The sequence below is a fragment of the Solea senegalensis genome, linkage group LG11 (genome assembly GCF_019176455.1).
Source record: "Solea senegalensis isolate Sse05_10M linkage group LG11, IFAPA_SoseM_1, whole genome shotgun sequence".
Classification (NCBI taxonomy): domain Eukaryota; kingdom Metazoa; phylum Chordata; class Actinopteri; order Pleuronectiformes; family Soleidae; genus Solea; species Solea senegalensis.
The window spans coordinates 24,422,359-24,438,968 of NC_058031.1; positions in this window are offsets into that span (position 1 = coordinate 24,422,359).

Genomic DNA, 16,610 nt, shown 5'->3' on the forward strand with positions numbered 1-16,610 from the left:
ACACACAATGAAAGCTTTCAATATCATCACAAAATACACATTTATTTGTTTCCAAAGCAAATCTCTGCCGTAACATTTCACTGGACACAGGTTACACAACATTTAACATTTTCAAATGGACTTCTTTTGCTTTTGGATTTATGGGAAATTGGAAATATTGAGATCACAAAGAATATATAATATCTTTGGAGAAGATTGGTTTGATGCACTTTTGAAAAGACAATAAAGGGTGTGTGACGTTTTATTAGGAATTTGAATGCTCTCAAAGTTACAGCTTCCAACTAGGAGATGTGGAACATTAGGAGTGATGTGAGTCGAGTTTGAAATAATCCCTTGAATTCAATTCAAAGTAGGATTAGGGATGGCTTTCATTATGGATGCAAAGGAATTACGATTAACGACTAGATGATATTTAAGGCGAAAATGTTCATGTGTCATCACACACTAAATGAATTAAAGAGCAAATACCTTTATCCATGCAGTTCTTGTTATACAGCGACTTGTTTTTAATTGTAATGTATCTATTTGTTACGAGGGGTGAAATTATGATTGTACAAAAGTTTCCAATATAAAAGGACTTGCTGGTGAAACAGGGATCATTTAACAGGACGTTTCTGAATATTGAAATCACACTTTAATAAAAACTGCCTCCATATGATACCAGAAGCTCTTATTGTGAAGGAAGGATTTGAACCCGTTCATGTTCAGTGTTCCATTGATAAAATCTGTGTATTCTCTTAATAAAGTGCATCTTTTTCTTCCAAATATAATCCAAATGAATTTGGTTGACCTTCTGAATGGCTCTGTTAGGGAAGGCCAAAGAATACGCTGGATAGAAACATCTCCATATGCTTTCAATCTTAGTAAGAAAGACTCCACCTAGTAAACTGATGTCTCTCAATAACCAGGAGTTCAGTTTAGTTTGACTGATTGAGTTATTACACTCCACACATAGATACATGTATCCCTAAGTATTGAACAGCTGATTTGATAGGAATGTTTTCTGTTTCTGCTTCTGTTAAATCACTCTGATGAATTTGTTCAAATCAAGTTTCAGCCTCGAGGCGTCGCATTATCTTGGGGACCTCAGTTTCACAGAGACGGTCGTATCGTCTGCGCGCTGGCTAACAACAACAACAGGTATCCCAATAACATTTAAAGGAGCAATGTCTGAATTTTTAATAAAAAAAAAGAGAGCATTTCTGTGGCAATGATAAAGAGAAGCGGAGAGACGGGGCAGCTTTGTTTGACCCCACGTTTGATAGCAGATCTCGGTGATGTACCTCCTGGTAATGAAATAGAGCTGTTTGCATTATCATAAATAGACTCAATAGTGGCTCGAAATTTATTCTCAAAGCCTAAAAGTGATGCTCAATTGAGTCAAAGGCTTTATAAAAGTCAAGAAACAGTATGAAGCCGTCGTCTTTTATTAAAAGATTATAATCTAGGAGATGGATCACCAAACGGATGTTGTTGTGGATGGATCCATCTTTCATAAATCCAGAGTCACGTATAATTTTGTCTAGGTTACTTTTGAATCTATTGGCATGCACAAGTGATTCAATCTTATAATCAGTGTTTAATAACGTGATAGTTCTAAGATTATCCAACATTTTGGAGTCTTTACCCGGTTTGGCGATTAAGTAATCACACTTTGTTCCATAGGGCCACACGGTGGTCTAGTGGTTAGCACTCTCGCCTTGCAGCGAGAAGACCCGGGTTCGAGCCCCGGTTGGAACAAGGGCCTTTCTGCATGGAGTTTGCATGTTCTCCCCGTGTGTGCGTCGGTTCTCTCCGGGTTCTCCGGCTTCCTCCCACAGTCAAAAAACATGCAATGTGGGGATTAGGTGAATTGGACACTCTAAATTGACCATAGGAGTGAGTGTGAGAGTGAATGGTTGTTTGTCTCTATCTGTGTGTGGCCCTGCGATGGACTGGCAAACTGTCCAGGGTGTACCCCGCCTATCGCCCGATGTAGCTGAGATTGGCACAGCACCCCCTGTGACCCTCTGGTGGAGGATAAAGCGGTAGATGATGACTGACTGACTTTGTTTCATAGTGGGAGGGAACGACAGATTATCAGTTGCTTCCTTCAACATGAAAGCAAAAAGATCCCAAAAATGTGGGTAGAAATGAGATGTAAGGCCATCACAGCCAGGAAATAATAAATAAAAATCAAAAATATTAAACTTAAGACTTCCTAGGCCATTTTTCAGCCATTCTGTTTTTAATTGTTAAGCCATTTTGGCTGTGTTGAATGAATATAGCTCAAATGTTCCAGAGCATATGAATTTTTCTTTAACTTTAGAACTGTCATCTCCGTTTCTTAAATTAGCTTAAAATGGCTAAGCGATTTAAGAATTTCCTAATGTGTTCCTAGTGGCAGAAAACGGCACCTTCCCAGAAACAGCTGTAAAAACATTATATAGTAATATTTTTTTCCACTTTAAACGAGTCAGACTTTTAAAGCTACTTCTGCCTGAAATATACATATCAAATGTTAATAATATTTTTGAAGATTTAACCCTTTAAAGGCCAGTTTGCTTTCACAACTCACAACTTTTCCATCTAAAAAAAAACAAAGAAACGTTGATAATTTCTGTAAAATACAATTCAAGGAGTATTTGGTTATTATCATTACCAGGCCCTCAGATGGGTCAATAATTGGCAGCAACATTGATTTTGTTGCATTGTTGGTTTTTCTGCATTGCCAGATTTACAACAAACTTACCTAATTTGTTCCTAGGGCCAAAAAACGCCCCATTGAAAATACTATTTTTGATCCCACATTTATCTTAACATAAAATATTGCATTTCTTTATGTTAAGATTTCATGTTGGACTTCTAGCATTAAATTTAATTTGTTATATTTGTCCAACAGGTGGCATACTTTTTCCCATTCAAAGCATGCAGCAAATGTTCACTGTTTTCTGTACCCATTTCTTGCTACTGAAAGGATAAGTGTGTTCCACAATTGATGTTGGATAATGGCGTATGTCTTGAAAAATGTGTGAGTATGTCATTTATGTTCAACTTCATAAGAGGTTTTTCTTAGAAGACCATACTCTGCATTATAAACCTATTCAATAATAAAAAAGTAGCCTCTCAGCACTTCAATGATACCTCAGCAGCAAGACTCAAAACAAAGTTGAACTTTGTTTTGAGTCTTGCTTAGGTAGTTCTAGTATGCAGGTGCACTGCAGCCAGTCATTTTGGAGATGGAACGACTCTATATCACACAAGAGACTTTGGAAATGACTTTTGGAAATGATCATGAATGAATGAAGCCTCAGAAGTAGAAACAGACAAGCTGTAGTCCAACTCCAATTCATGTGAAGATGAGTGTGAAGTGGAGGAGGGTGATGCTTTTATGAAGATACACACACTGGTCTGTTACATCCCCTGTGGAGCCAAGAATGTGCTACTCCAGAAACAAGCGTTGAAAGGAAGAGAAAGCCCATCAAATATTACAACAGATGCAAAGGTGTCGATAACCTTGGTAGGTGCCATTACGCATCAGTTATACACACATTTATTTATTGTTACTCTAATATTCTAAATTATTAGTTTTTTTTGTTGCAAATTTGGTATAAAATAAATAATATGTGTATCATGAGAAAGAATACTTTTTTTTAGGTTGTTGGCACCAACCCCTGCAGAAGCAGAATAAATTAGCAGCCACTGGCCCTTTTCACAACCTGGTGGACGTTTCACTGTACAACACCTTTACCCTGTTGTGGGAGAGATGCTGGTGACCCCCCACACATCAAGAGGAGAAGGCACCTTCCCTGCTCATCAGCTGCTGCAGGAATGGTTGCATATCTGCAGGGTGCTGCTGCTGCTGATGGAGCATTGGGGAGTTTACATGGTGCTGCTGCTGCTACTGCAGGCCCTTTTCTCATGGGTAAGGAGAGGAAGCAGTACCATTTTTGCACTGAAAGAAAGACCAGAGTTGGCAGCACCTGCTACAAATGTGGGGAGTTTACATGCAAAGACCACAGCCTGTCCATTTGAAGTCTCTGCTCCACCTGAGCTGGAGTCTCACACTCACTCAGACACTCAGTCAGTAACCCACTCACTTACCATCAGCCATCTGTATCTTTTGCCATCTTCCCAACCTCAACAACACACCTAACTGCCCCATGTTTCATATTCAATGTTCATATTTCAGTGTTCATCATTCAATGTTCGTCTTTGCAAAATAAATGTTTTTTTTTCTTTTATTTTCCTGTTTATCTTAGAACAAAACAGGGTAATACTTATTTAGTAGGAAAGAAAAATATTTTCCTTGTAGCAGGTCTAGTGAAAATCATTGTATATCATAGGCTAAGATCATTAAATTAGAATAAGAAAAACTAAAACTGCATAAAAATCAATGTTTATTCTAATCTTTGACCCAACTCAGGGCTTATTATTAATAACAATAATAATAATAATAACCAAATATTTGTTGAAATGTATTTTATGGAAATTATTGGTTTTTGGGGTTTTTGTCGATAAAAAAACGAGTTGCGTAAACATAATGGCCTTTATAGGGTTAGAATGCCAAACATTATTAATATTTGGTATGTTTATTTCAGGCTGAAGTTTGAGTACTTTAAAATGGAAAACAATTTTACCATAAAATTACAGCAGTTTTTGTGAAGTTGATATTTTCTACTGTGAGGATCAAATAAGACAGTCTTTTCTAAAAAATCTGATACTGCAAAAAAATAACAATGCATCAAAATCAATGTTTCTGCCAATCATTGACCCATCCCAGGGACTAACAATAATTATTATCAAATTCTCCTTGAAATGTATTTTATGGAAATTGTAGTTTTTTTGACTTTTTTTAGATAGAAAAACAGTGGAGTTGTGAAAACAAACTGGCCTTTAAAGGGTTAAAATCTCAAAAATATTAATATTTGATATGTATATTTCAGGCTGAAGTAGCTTTTAAAGATTGACTCATTTAAATTGGAAACAAATATAAACATATAATACTTTTACAGCAGTTTATGGCAAGGTGGCATTTTCTGCCACTAGGAACAAATTAGGAAGTTTTTTTAAAGGGAATCTTAAGGGTTAATATCAGCTTCACAGATATTACGCCCCAGTCTAGGGGGCCTAGGACATGACGTGATAAGGCCTCATCTTCCCCAAGTCCCAAGTGACCACAAACGAATTTTAGATTTATATTCAAAAAAGTAGGGTAAATGACAAAAAATAGATGAACTGAGGTCTAGGCTTCAGGGTGGACTAAGGTCAAAATAACAAACAATAAAGGTCCCTGTCTAGAAAACAATAAGCCTAACCTAAGCAACCTTAACCAAACCAAATGACAAGAACTTACCTTCCTAACTAATTAAACAGGAGAAAACGCTGTAACAAAACTGGCAGTCCACCCCTACTACTGAAACAACAACTAAACTATACAAAAACACTAAACTACTGCTGAAGTGTGGGCGGTTGGGAGAAGAGGAGGATGAGAAAGTGTGTGCTGCCATCTGCCATGCTGCTCCTTTACCTTTTTGCTGTCCACCATATTGGCACCTTATGTATCAGGTGGTGATCGAGTACAGCCAATTGAGAGGCAGGGCCCAGAACCACTCCACCAATCTTGGCACGGCTAGGGCACACAGCAATTTGCCTAGGAGATTGATGACAGAAAAAAAACACAGGGCACACACACGAAGCTCACACAGAGCAGTTAGACTGCAAAATAACAACGACAGTCGTAACACCCCCACACCCGAGAATTAAACACACCCCTACAGTGTTTAATCCTACGGGTCTGAGGAACACCTGGACAAAGCATCAGCTATTACGTTGTCTATGCCCTTCTTGTGTGAAATCTGCAGATTAAAATCTTGCAGGAGAAGACACCAGTGCATAAGTCGCTGGTTAGAGTTTCGCATATGGGCTAGAAATACTAACGGATTATGGTCGGTAAAAACTTGGACAGGCTGCGAACTAAACCCAAGATAAACCTCAAAATACTGCAAGGCAAGCAAGAGGGCGAGAGCTTCTTTCTCGATAGTGCTATAATTAACCTGGTGCTTGTTAAACTTTTTAGAAAAATAACAGACCGGGTGGTCAATAGCCTGCTCATCTTCCTGCAGGAGCACAGCACCTGCGCCACACGCACTAGCATCAACCTCGAGTTTAAAGGGCCGTGTGAAGTGGGGCGCCACGAGGATGGGCACGTTATACAGAAGTGCCTTGGCAGATTCAAAGGCAGCCTGGCAAGCGGGGGACCAAACAAAGTTTTTCAACGGACTTACAAGACCTGTGAGAGGAGCCACAACATCAGAAAAGTTTCTACAAAAACTACGATAATAACTACACATCCCAAGAAAACGGCGCAACGCTTTTTTTGGCTGAGGGGCAGGGAAATGAATAATCGCCTGCACTTTTTCAGCTAACGGACGCAGCTGCCCCTGACCTACTTGTTTACCTAAATAAGTAACAGTCGCCTTGCCGAATGCACATTTTGCAAGGTTTAATGTGAGGGAAGCTTCATGGAGACGGCTGAAAATAAGGGACAGAGTGTGTAAATGATCGGACCAGGAGGAGGAATAAGCAACCACATCATCTAAATAAGCTTTGCAGTTATCGACGCCAGATAACACGCTATGCATTAATCGCTGGAATCGATTTAGTTGGATTTACACGATATGCATGCTGCTTAATGGGTCTGTGGCCCTCCACGTCAATGTCATGATACAGGACAGATGTTTGGCGAGGATGATCAGAAAAAAGCAACAGATTATCCTTAATCAAAGCTATGATATCTGCCCGGGCCAAAACAGACAGATGAGACAAAAAACCTTCCAGGTTACTTAACACCTCTGAATTCCTCAAACGAGCGGCAGGCATTAAACCACTTTTCTCTGCCAACCCATCATCAGCAAGGTGGTACTTAGGAGGAGCAGCAGACACAGACATCACGGGCGCAGCAGGAGTCGACGAAGGATTACTCTCTCTGGAAAAGTAACGTTTCAACATGTTTATGTGGCATACTCTGGACATTCAGTTCCAATCAGGGGTCTGAACAACATAATCAGTATCACTGAGTTTTTTCTCCACCGTGTATGGACCTGAAAACCGAGACCGCAAGCTGGATCCAGGTAACGGAAGCAACACCAGAACTTTTTCACCGGGTTGGAATACACGGGCGACAGACTTGTTGTCATAACGACGTTTCATTTCAGATTGGCTTTGTGCCAAATTTTCACGAGCTAACTGACAAGGGTGATTAAGACGCTCATGAAAAGAACTGACATAATCCAGCACATTGTGCTAAATTTTTGGCAATTCTGACAGCTACTTCTCTTTAAGGAGTCGAAGGGGACTACACACCGTATGGCCGAAAACTAAATCACAGTGGCTGAAACCTAAGGACGCTTGTGGAGTTTCACGCACAGCAAATAACAGGAGAGGGAGGCCCTCATCCCACTCTTTGTTGGACTCGAGACAGTATTTGTGCAGCATGGAGTTTAATGTTTGGAACCTCTCAAGCGCACCTTGGGACTCTGGGTGGTAAGGACTTGATTTTACATGTTTAACTTTTAGCTCTTTCATTACCTGTGCAAACAATTTGGACATGAAATTTGTGCCTTGATCACTCTGCATAGTTTTAGGCAAACCAAAAGTCGAAAGGAACTTAGTGAGAGCTTTCACAACCGGTTTTGCTCTTAACGAGCGCAGTGGGATTGCCTCAGGGTACCACGGCGCGGCGCACATCACCGTCAGAATATACTGATGTCCGGACTTGGTTTTTGGGAACGGACCTACACAATCTACCAACACTTGTTCAAACGGCTCCCCAAGCTCCGGGATCGGATGCAGGGGGGCTGGACGAACAGGTTGATTTGGCTTTCCTACCACCTGACATGTGTGACAGGTGCGACAATATTTCACCACTTCAGATTTTAATCCAGGCCAAAAGAAATTGCTTAACACACAGTGGTAAGTCTTTTTTACACCAAGGTGGCCAGCTAAGCTGGAGCCATGTGCCAGACTCAGAATTTGCACACGATAATCTGTTGGCACCACCACCTGATTAACAACGTGTATTTTACTGGAGTTAGGACTCCACCGTCTCATCAATACACCATTGTCCAGAAAAGCACACTCAACTCAACTCAACTTTATTTATAAAGCGCTTTAAGCAGCCGTAGCTGAGACAAAGTGCTGTACACAAAAAGCAATAAAACAAAAAGTAAAGCAATAAAAATACTAAAACAATAAAAGCAATAAAACAACAAGAATGTTAAAACAATAAAGATATTGAGAGAAATAAAAACAATAAAACACTAAAAACAAGAGCAGAATCTCATGCTGAGTTGAAAGCCAAGGAATAAAAATGGGTTTTAAGATTAGTTTTAAAAATGGACAGTGAGGGGGCTTGTCTGATGTGAAGCGGGAGGACGTTCCAAAATTTGGGACCGGCAATGGAAAAAGCTTGTTCCCCTCTGAGCTTCCGCTTAGACCTCGGTACCTCCAGGAGCAGCTGGTCAGCTGACCTGAGACACCGGGCAGGAGCGTAGGGATGGAGAAGCTCAGAGAGGTAAAGCGGGGCGAGACCATTTAAAGATTTGAAAACAAATAAAAGAATCTTAAAATGGACTCTAAAATGCACAGGCAGCCAGTGGAGGGAGGCCAGAATAGGGGTAATGTGCTGACTCTTACGTGCGCCAGTTAAAAGGCGAGCAGCAGCGTTCTGGACCAACTGGAGACGTGTGAGGGAGGACTGGCTGACTCCAAGGTAGAGTGCATTGCAGTAATCCAGCCGAGATGTAATGAAGGCGTGGATTACTGCTTCAAAGTGCTTGTGTGCAAGCTGCCTCAGGTGAAAGAAGCTGGACTTAACTGTTCCACCAATTTTGCAGATAGACAGTGATTTAAAATCACTGTCTATCTTAAAACCCAAGTTTGAGACTACTGGCTTGATATATTGTGCCAAAGGTCCGAAATCAGCAGGGGGGATTACTAGAGCTGCTCGGACCAAACACCATCAGTTTGGTCTTCTTTTCATTGAATTTTAAAAAGTTCAGAGACATCCAGTCTTGAATGTCTTCAAGACATAGCAGAAGTGACTTCAGACAGGCATTTGTCTTTTTCAGCGGCACATAGATCTGACTGTCGTTGGCGTAAAAATGAAAGGAAATGCTGTGATTTCTCAGGATGGAACCCAGGGAAAGTAGATACAGAGAGAAAAGCAGGGGCCCTAAAATTGAACCCTGTGGAACCCCATATGACAGCAGAGCAGAGCAGGACTCCGAGCCACCAAGGCGTACACACATAGATCTTCACTCAAGATATGATCTGAACCAATTTAGGGCACTACCACTAATGCCCACAAGGTGGGACAGTAGAATGCGAGACAGTAGAATGTTGTGGTCTACAGTGTCAAACGCTGCAGTTAGGTCCAGCAGGACAAGGACCACGTGGTGACCAGATTCAACCGCCACAAGGATGTCATTAAATACTCTTAGTAAAGCTGACTCCGTACTATGCATTGTTTTAAAACCAGACTGGAAAACCTCCAGGATATCATGCTCATCCAGGAACGACTTCAACTGAGCGTAGACAACTTTTTAGTAGGATTTTCGAAATAAAAGGCAGCTTGGAGATAGGTCTATAATTGGCTAGCATACCACAATCAAGGCCAGGTTTCTTAAGCAGGGGTTGCACCGCAGCATGTTTAAAGCTTTGGGGGACAACACCAGAAGACAGGCTGCTGTTAATAATGGCCAGAACTGACTGCCCTATACAGGGGAAAACCTCTTTAAAAAAGTGAGGTGGGACAGTGTCACAGGGAGAACCAGACGGCAGCCAGCAACACACAGCAGCGCCATCTTGCTATCCCAAGACACAAGATTGGCGATCTTCCTCGGTGGCTACGACAGAGGAGAGACACAAAGTTAGAGACGGATCATTTCTCTGCGCATCAATCAACATTTTTCTTGTCACTTTTGAAGCAGACCACTTAGGACTGCGTCAGCAGGACAGTAATCAGACTCAGTGACACATTTTACTACGTCACACTCAGTAGTGGGGGACACACTCTCATCTAATGTAGCCATAAATGACTCAGACAAATCTACAACTTCACCCAATTTACGAGCCTGTGCCTCAGCCTTGGAGATCGGTTTCTGCGCGCAGGCACTTCATTTGAGGTGCGAGGTGCCGTCGGCATAGAAAAAACACTTTTGTGTGTCGGAAGGAATTCATCAGCCAATACAGCTGCTTTGGTTACCGACGCAACTTTTTGTTCATTTAAATAAACAACAATTTGTTCCGGCAAACACTTTTTAAACTCCTCAAGTTAAATCAGCTCTCTCATTTGCGCCACAGATTTAACATTACATGCCTGGCACCATTTGTCAAACAAAACTCTCTTGTCACGCACAAACTCAACGTATGTCTGGTTGGCAGTTTTTTCAGATCCTCTCAGTGAGGGAGCAGCAAGCTGGTTTGCCGATGCAGAGCGGCGTGGGCGGGCTGGGGTGTAGGTTTTGATCATGTCCTGGATGTAGGCTGGTCCAGAAGCGTTTGTAGCATGGAATGCAAGCCACTAGAGTCTTGAAGCGGATGCGAGCAGCTACAGGAAGCCAGTGAAGGGAGCGGAGGAGCGGTGTAGTGTGGGAGAATTTTGGTAAGTTGAAGACCAGTCGAGCTGCTGCATTCTGGATGAGCTGCAGAGGTCGTATGGCACACGCAGGGAGATCAGCCAGGAAGGAGTTGCAGTAGTCCAAGCGTGAGATGACAAAAGCCTGGACCAGAACCTGTGCAGCCTTCTGGGTTAGAAGAGGCCGTATCCTTCTGATGTTGTGTAACATGTATCTGCAAGATCGAGCTGTTGCAGCAATGTTGGCAGTGAGGGAGAGATGGTCATCAAGTGTCACACCCAGGTTCCTTGTGGTATGAGAAAGAGTTACCACAGAGTTGTGGAGGGTGATGGTCAGATCTGTGGTGGGAGAACCCTTTCCTGGGAGAAAAAGAAACTTGGTCTTGTCGAGATTGTGATGGTCAGACATCCACTGAGAGATGTCGGTCAGACAAGCAGTGATCCATTCTGCTACATGTGTGTCGGAGCTGGGAAAAGAGAGAATGAGTTGGGTGTCATCGGTGAGAGTGAATAACAGAACCAAGAGAGTTGGTGTATAGAGAGAAGAGGAGAGGGCCGAGGACAGAACCCTGAGGGACCCCAGTAGTTAGAGGACAGGGTTCTGACACAGATCCTCTCCAGGTTACTCTGTATGTTCAGTTTTGAAGACAGGATGAGAGTAGAGTAAGTGAAGGGAGGAAGTAAGGATCTGGTGGTTAACTGTGTCAAACGCTGCAGAAAGGTCCAAGAGGATGAGCACAGAGGAGAGAGAGGCAGCCCTGGCAGTGTGGAGTTGCTCAGTGACAGCAAGAAGTACAGTTTCGGTCGAGTGACCTACTTTAAAACCAGACTGAAGAGGATCGACAAGGTTGTTCCAGTGAAGGTAGGAGGGGAGTTGATTAAAGACAGCACGCTCCAGAGTTTTGGAAAGCAAAGGAAGAAGAGAGACAGGTCTGTAGTTATTTACTTCAGACGGGTTTTTTAAGGAGGGTGGTCACTCTGGCCTCTTTGAGAGAGTCAGGTGGGTAAGGAAAGGAAGAAGATCAGAAGCAGTTGACTGAAGAAGGTGAGAGGGGATAGGGTCAAGGGGACAGGAGGTGGGGCGGGCAGAGGTTATTAGGGAAATAACTTGATCATGAGATAGAGGGTTGAAAGAGGATAGAGAAGGAGCTGAATTTGTGGTTGGTAGAGTGGTGAGATCAGGAGGTGGGGTTGAGAAAGAAGAGCGAATGTCATCTACTTTTTTGTGAAGTAGTTGACAAAGTGAATTGGTAGAAGGGAGGAGGGGGAGTGGGGGGGTGAAGGAGGTTAGAGAAGATCAAAAACATTTTTTTTGGTTAGAGAAAGAGGATTGAATATTAGTCGGATAGAAAGATTGTTTGAGATGAGATGAGATTCAACTTTATTGTCATTACTCAAATACAAGTTTCGGGTAACAAAATTTGAAGTGCAACAAGCAGAAAGTGCAAGAATATAAATATATATATGTATATAGATGATATGTAGAGCAGTAGATTTAGATATTTTTTACAGAGAGTAATATGCAATTGTTGGGTATACTCTATATGGATGGGTGGATTAGTGGGATGCTCCATAAATAAGTATAAATGCCCTCTGCAGGAAGGCAAGGGGACAAACAGTCTATGGGCAGGATAGGAAGAGTCCTTGAGGATGCTACAAGCGCGACACAGGCAGCGTTTCCTCTGAACGTCCTCAATGGTAGGAAGTGGAGTACTTATAATGCGCCGTGTGGTTTTGACCACTCCTCGTAGTACCTTACGGTCTGTGATGGAACAGTTTCCATACCAGACTGGACCAGTTTGTCAGGATGCGCTCAATCACACAGTGGTAGAAGTTCCTCAGAACGTCTGAGAACAGGTGGTGACGCTTCAGGATCCTCAGGAAAAAGAGGTGTTGATGAGCAGTCTTGACCAGACTGGAGGTGTTGGTGGACCAGAAGAGGTCCTCTGTGATGTGGGTCCCCAGTAACTTAAAGCTGGAAACACGTTCAACAGTTGATGTGAATGGGGTTGTGCGTGTTTCTTCTTTCTTTCCTGAAGTCCACAATGAGCTCCTTTGTTTTGCTGGTGTTAAGGAGCAGGTTATAGTCAGTGCACCAAGCGACCAGATTTTTCACTTTCTCCCTGTAGGCTGTCTCATCATTGTTACTGATGAGGCCAATTACCGTTGTATCATCCGCAAACTTGACGATGGTGTTGGATCCATGTCGGCTGCAGCGATAGAGGCAGTGAAGGTGGAGTGAAGAGAATGATAGGAAAGCAGGTCGTCAGGGTGTTTTGACTTCCTCCATTTTCCTTTCTGCTCTCTCAGCACTGAGTCAGACAACCACGGGGCTGAGGACACGGGGCTAGTTCATGACACTCCCACTTTCCTCTCCAAACCTGCAAGCTTCCTTGTGTTCTGTTTTTTCTTGTGTGACGAGAACTGAATAACATGTCCCTTATAAAAGCTTTCAAGGCCTCCCAGACAATGTCTTCTAATGAAACTGAGGCTATATTTGTTTCAATGAATTACTTCTGTTTTCAACATTGCCATTGCCAAGAGGCCATAGCATGGTCCTATCTCACTTACAGTATATGTGAGATATGGAGGTGTACCTAATCGCAGCCGATGTAAATGTCTCATCACTGACGCTCTCGTCAGCCAAAACCACACCCGCAGAACACGAACAAGAACCTTATTCCTCTGAGCTGGGCTTCCTAAACCATTGACATTCCAGGTGGCTAGACACAAGTTATTATTATTATGAACAGACATAGTAACTTTGCATATAAATGTATAACTGTGTTAGTAAGCAGGTTCCACGACTTGAACTGTCATAAATGCACAAAAGTGAAGGGCAAAAAGCAAACAAAAATAATAATAGTAACAACAATTACAGAATAAACTGACCCTGAACACTGTGCACTGTAAACCTTAAACAGGCTGTCACTGTCAGAGGTGGTCTACGAGGATTTATTAGGATTAAAAGACACGGAGCAGCTGAGGTTGCAGCAGACAGTAAGAAGAATGCAGATGCTTATGCTGATGGACAAGAGCCTCTCCTTAATTATGAGAGATGCACCAGACAATACAAGAGAACACTAAAGATATTGAGGGGGTATTAGCAGCGAGATGGTAACAGACTATATTATTAGAGCGGAGACCGCCATTACAGCACTGCAAACCGCAGGTGAGACGTTGGGAGATGGTCTACTGACTGCTACAGGACTGCCTGAGAGTTTTAAGCCTTTTGCAATACATGTGACGACAATATAACGTTTGCAGAATTCAAAACAAAGCTACGTAGTTTTGAAGACACAGAGATATTGACTGCAGCTGAGTCCAGTGACAATGGGATGAAGTCTGTGATGTCATATCCCCAAGACATCTTGGGGATATGACATCACCATGGCTTCCAGTTCCACTGTGAGGAACCTTGGAGTTATTTTTGACAAGGAAATGTCATTTGATTCACACATAATTATTAAAACTCATTTCCAGAACAGCCTTCTTCCACCTGCGGAACATTATGAACATTAGAAACATTCTGTCAGGATGCTGAAAAACTAGTTCATGTTTTTGTTACATCTAGATTAGATTACTGTAACTCCTTATTATCAGGATGTTCCAACAAGTCTGTTAGAATCCTCCAGTTCATTCGAAATGCTGCAGCACGAGTTCTGACAGGAACTAGAAAGACCATATAAGACCATATAACTCCATTGTTAGCCTCTCTACACTGGCTCCCCGTAAAGTTTAGAATTCAATTTAAAATCCTGCTCCTCACGGACCACTTAGGTCACAAAATACAGGTTTACTTGTATTGTATTGTATTGTATTGCACTACTCTGTAAGAGGAGAATGGGAGGCGGAGCCTTCAGTTACCAGGCTCCTCCTCTCCTGTGGAACCAGCTTCCAATGACAGTTTGGGAGGCAGAGCCTCTCTCTGTATTTAAAGTTAGACTTCAAACTTTCCTTTTTGAAAAAGCTTATAGTTAGAGCTGGTTCAGAGAAACCTGGACCATCTCTTAGTTATACTGCTATAGACCTAGACTGCTGGGGGATTTTCCTGTGGTGAATGTTTGATTGACTTTACAGAGACCCGTATATGGGTAGAGATCACTTTAGAATGGATACTTAATTGATCCACAGTCCTAGCTGTGATGTTGACAGTGTAGTTCATACACCTTTTCAGTCTTTTTGTTCAAAAGCTTTTATTTTTCTTCTTCTTCATTCACTCTCTCACACTCAGGGTATGAATATGACTTTTTATATGTCATTAACCTTGTCTCTTTCTCTCCCTAGTTTGTGTCTTTCATTCCTTCCCTTTCTCTCTCTCTGTATTCTCATCTTGCAGGTTGCAGGATCAAGATGTCATGGTTTGGTTTGTCTGTCATGTTTTGCTCTGTGTCTTGATTTCTCCTTCATGTTTCATGTGTTGTCTTCCTGTTTTATTTTGTGATCACTCACCCCTATCTCTGTTCCAGGTTCCTGTTTGCCCTGCCCCCTTCTCGTCTGTGTCCACCTGCTTCCTGATTGTTCCTGTGCACCTACATGCACTTACTCTTTAGTCAGCACTGCTCTTAAACCCCTTCTGTGTCTTGTCTCGTCGCCAGTTTGTTGTAGCCTTGTCTCGCGTTCCAGCACAATTTTTCCACGTACCTTGTCTCAGTTCTTGTCTTCCTGTGCTTCGACCCTTGCCGGTCGGATTTTCACGACCTTGTCTCTTGCCTTGTGATTCTGATACTTCTGCCTGTTTGGACTGATCTCCCGTGAACTGACTCTGCATTTGTTTCCTTCTCCTGGTTTCCACAACCTCGTTCCTGACAGAACAAACTGGCCAGAAATGGACGCAGCGGCGGCTGACCCGGTTCGTTTAGCCCTTCGTGCACATGGACAGAAGCTAGCTCTCCAGCAGGAGCAGCTCACCTCCTTGTGCACAGCTTTGAGAGACCTGGGGGCGCGCCAGGATGATGGAAAAGCTGGGCTTCCACCAGCTCACCTCACAGGGCGCGCTTAGTCATGGGCTACAGCTTATCTCTGCCGACCTCCCGGAGGATTCTCGACTCCCTCATCGCTCTGGTAGTGAGGACCGACAAGCGCCTCAGGGAATGCGACCAGGAGCGCAGACACTGCCGTGCTCTTCACCTCCTCCACCAACTCCAGGGACCGGTCCAGTCTCGCCCGCCGACCAGCAACCTACCTGCCAACCCATGCAGCTGGGACGAGCCCGCCTCTCCGCTGAGGAACATCTCCGCCGACGGCATGAGGGGAGGTGTTTCTCCTGCAAGCAGTTGGGACATGCGGTGAGTGTCTGCCCTGCCAAGGGAGGTGGAGTTAGACCCTTGAAGATGCTCACGGTAAGCCACAGTTTCTCCATGAATAACCATGTCCAGCATCAGCCCCAAGTTAAGATCATTACTGACTCTAGTTCCGTGCACTTGTCTGCTTTTATTGACTCTGGCGCTGATGCTTGCATCATAAACTCATCTCTCGCCAACAGACTCAGGCTAAGAATAGTCACTCTACAACACCCCCTAAAGGTAAGAGCTGTGGACGGCAGCCCTCTGGGGAAAATAACTCATTGCACACAGCCAGTGACTCTGGTGTTTCCTGACTCTCACACTGAGCAATTAAGTTTCCATGTACTTGACTCCACCATTCATCCGTTAATTTTAGGACACCCCTGGTTAGTGACGCATGGTCCTGTTATTGACTGGGCTAAAGGGGAAATCACCTCTTGGGGACCTAGTTGTGCCGATTCCTGCCTGCCCAAGCCATAGAGCTCTCTGCTTACCTCAAGTATTGTCGACCCCGATCTCAATAACGTCCCACGCTGTTACCATGATCTTGCCGAGGTTTTTAGCAAGTCTGAGGCCACATCTCTACCCCCTCACAGACCATATGACTGTGCCATAGACTTGTTGCCAGGCAGCATCCTGCCAGGGGGAAGCTGTATTCTCTGTCTGCCCCCGAACATAAAGCCATGGACACCTACATCAAGGAGTCA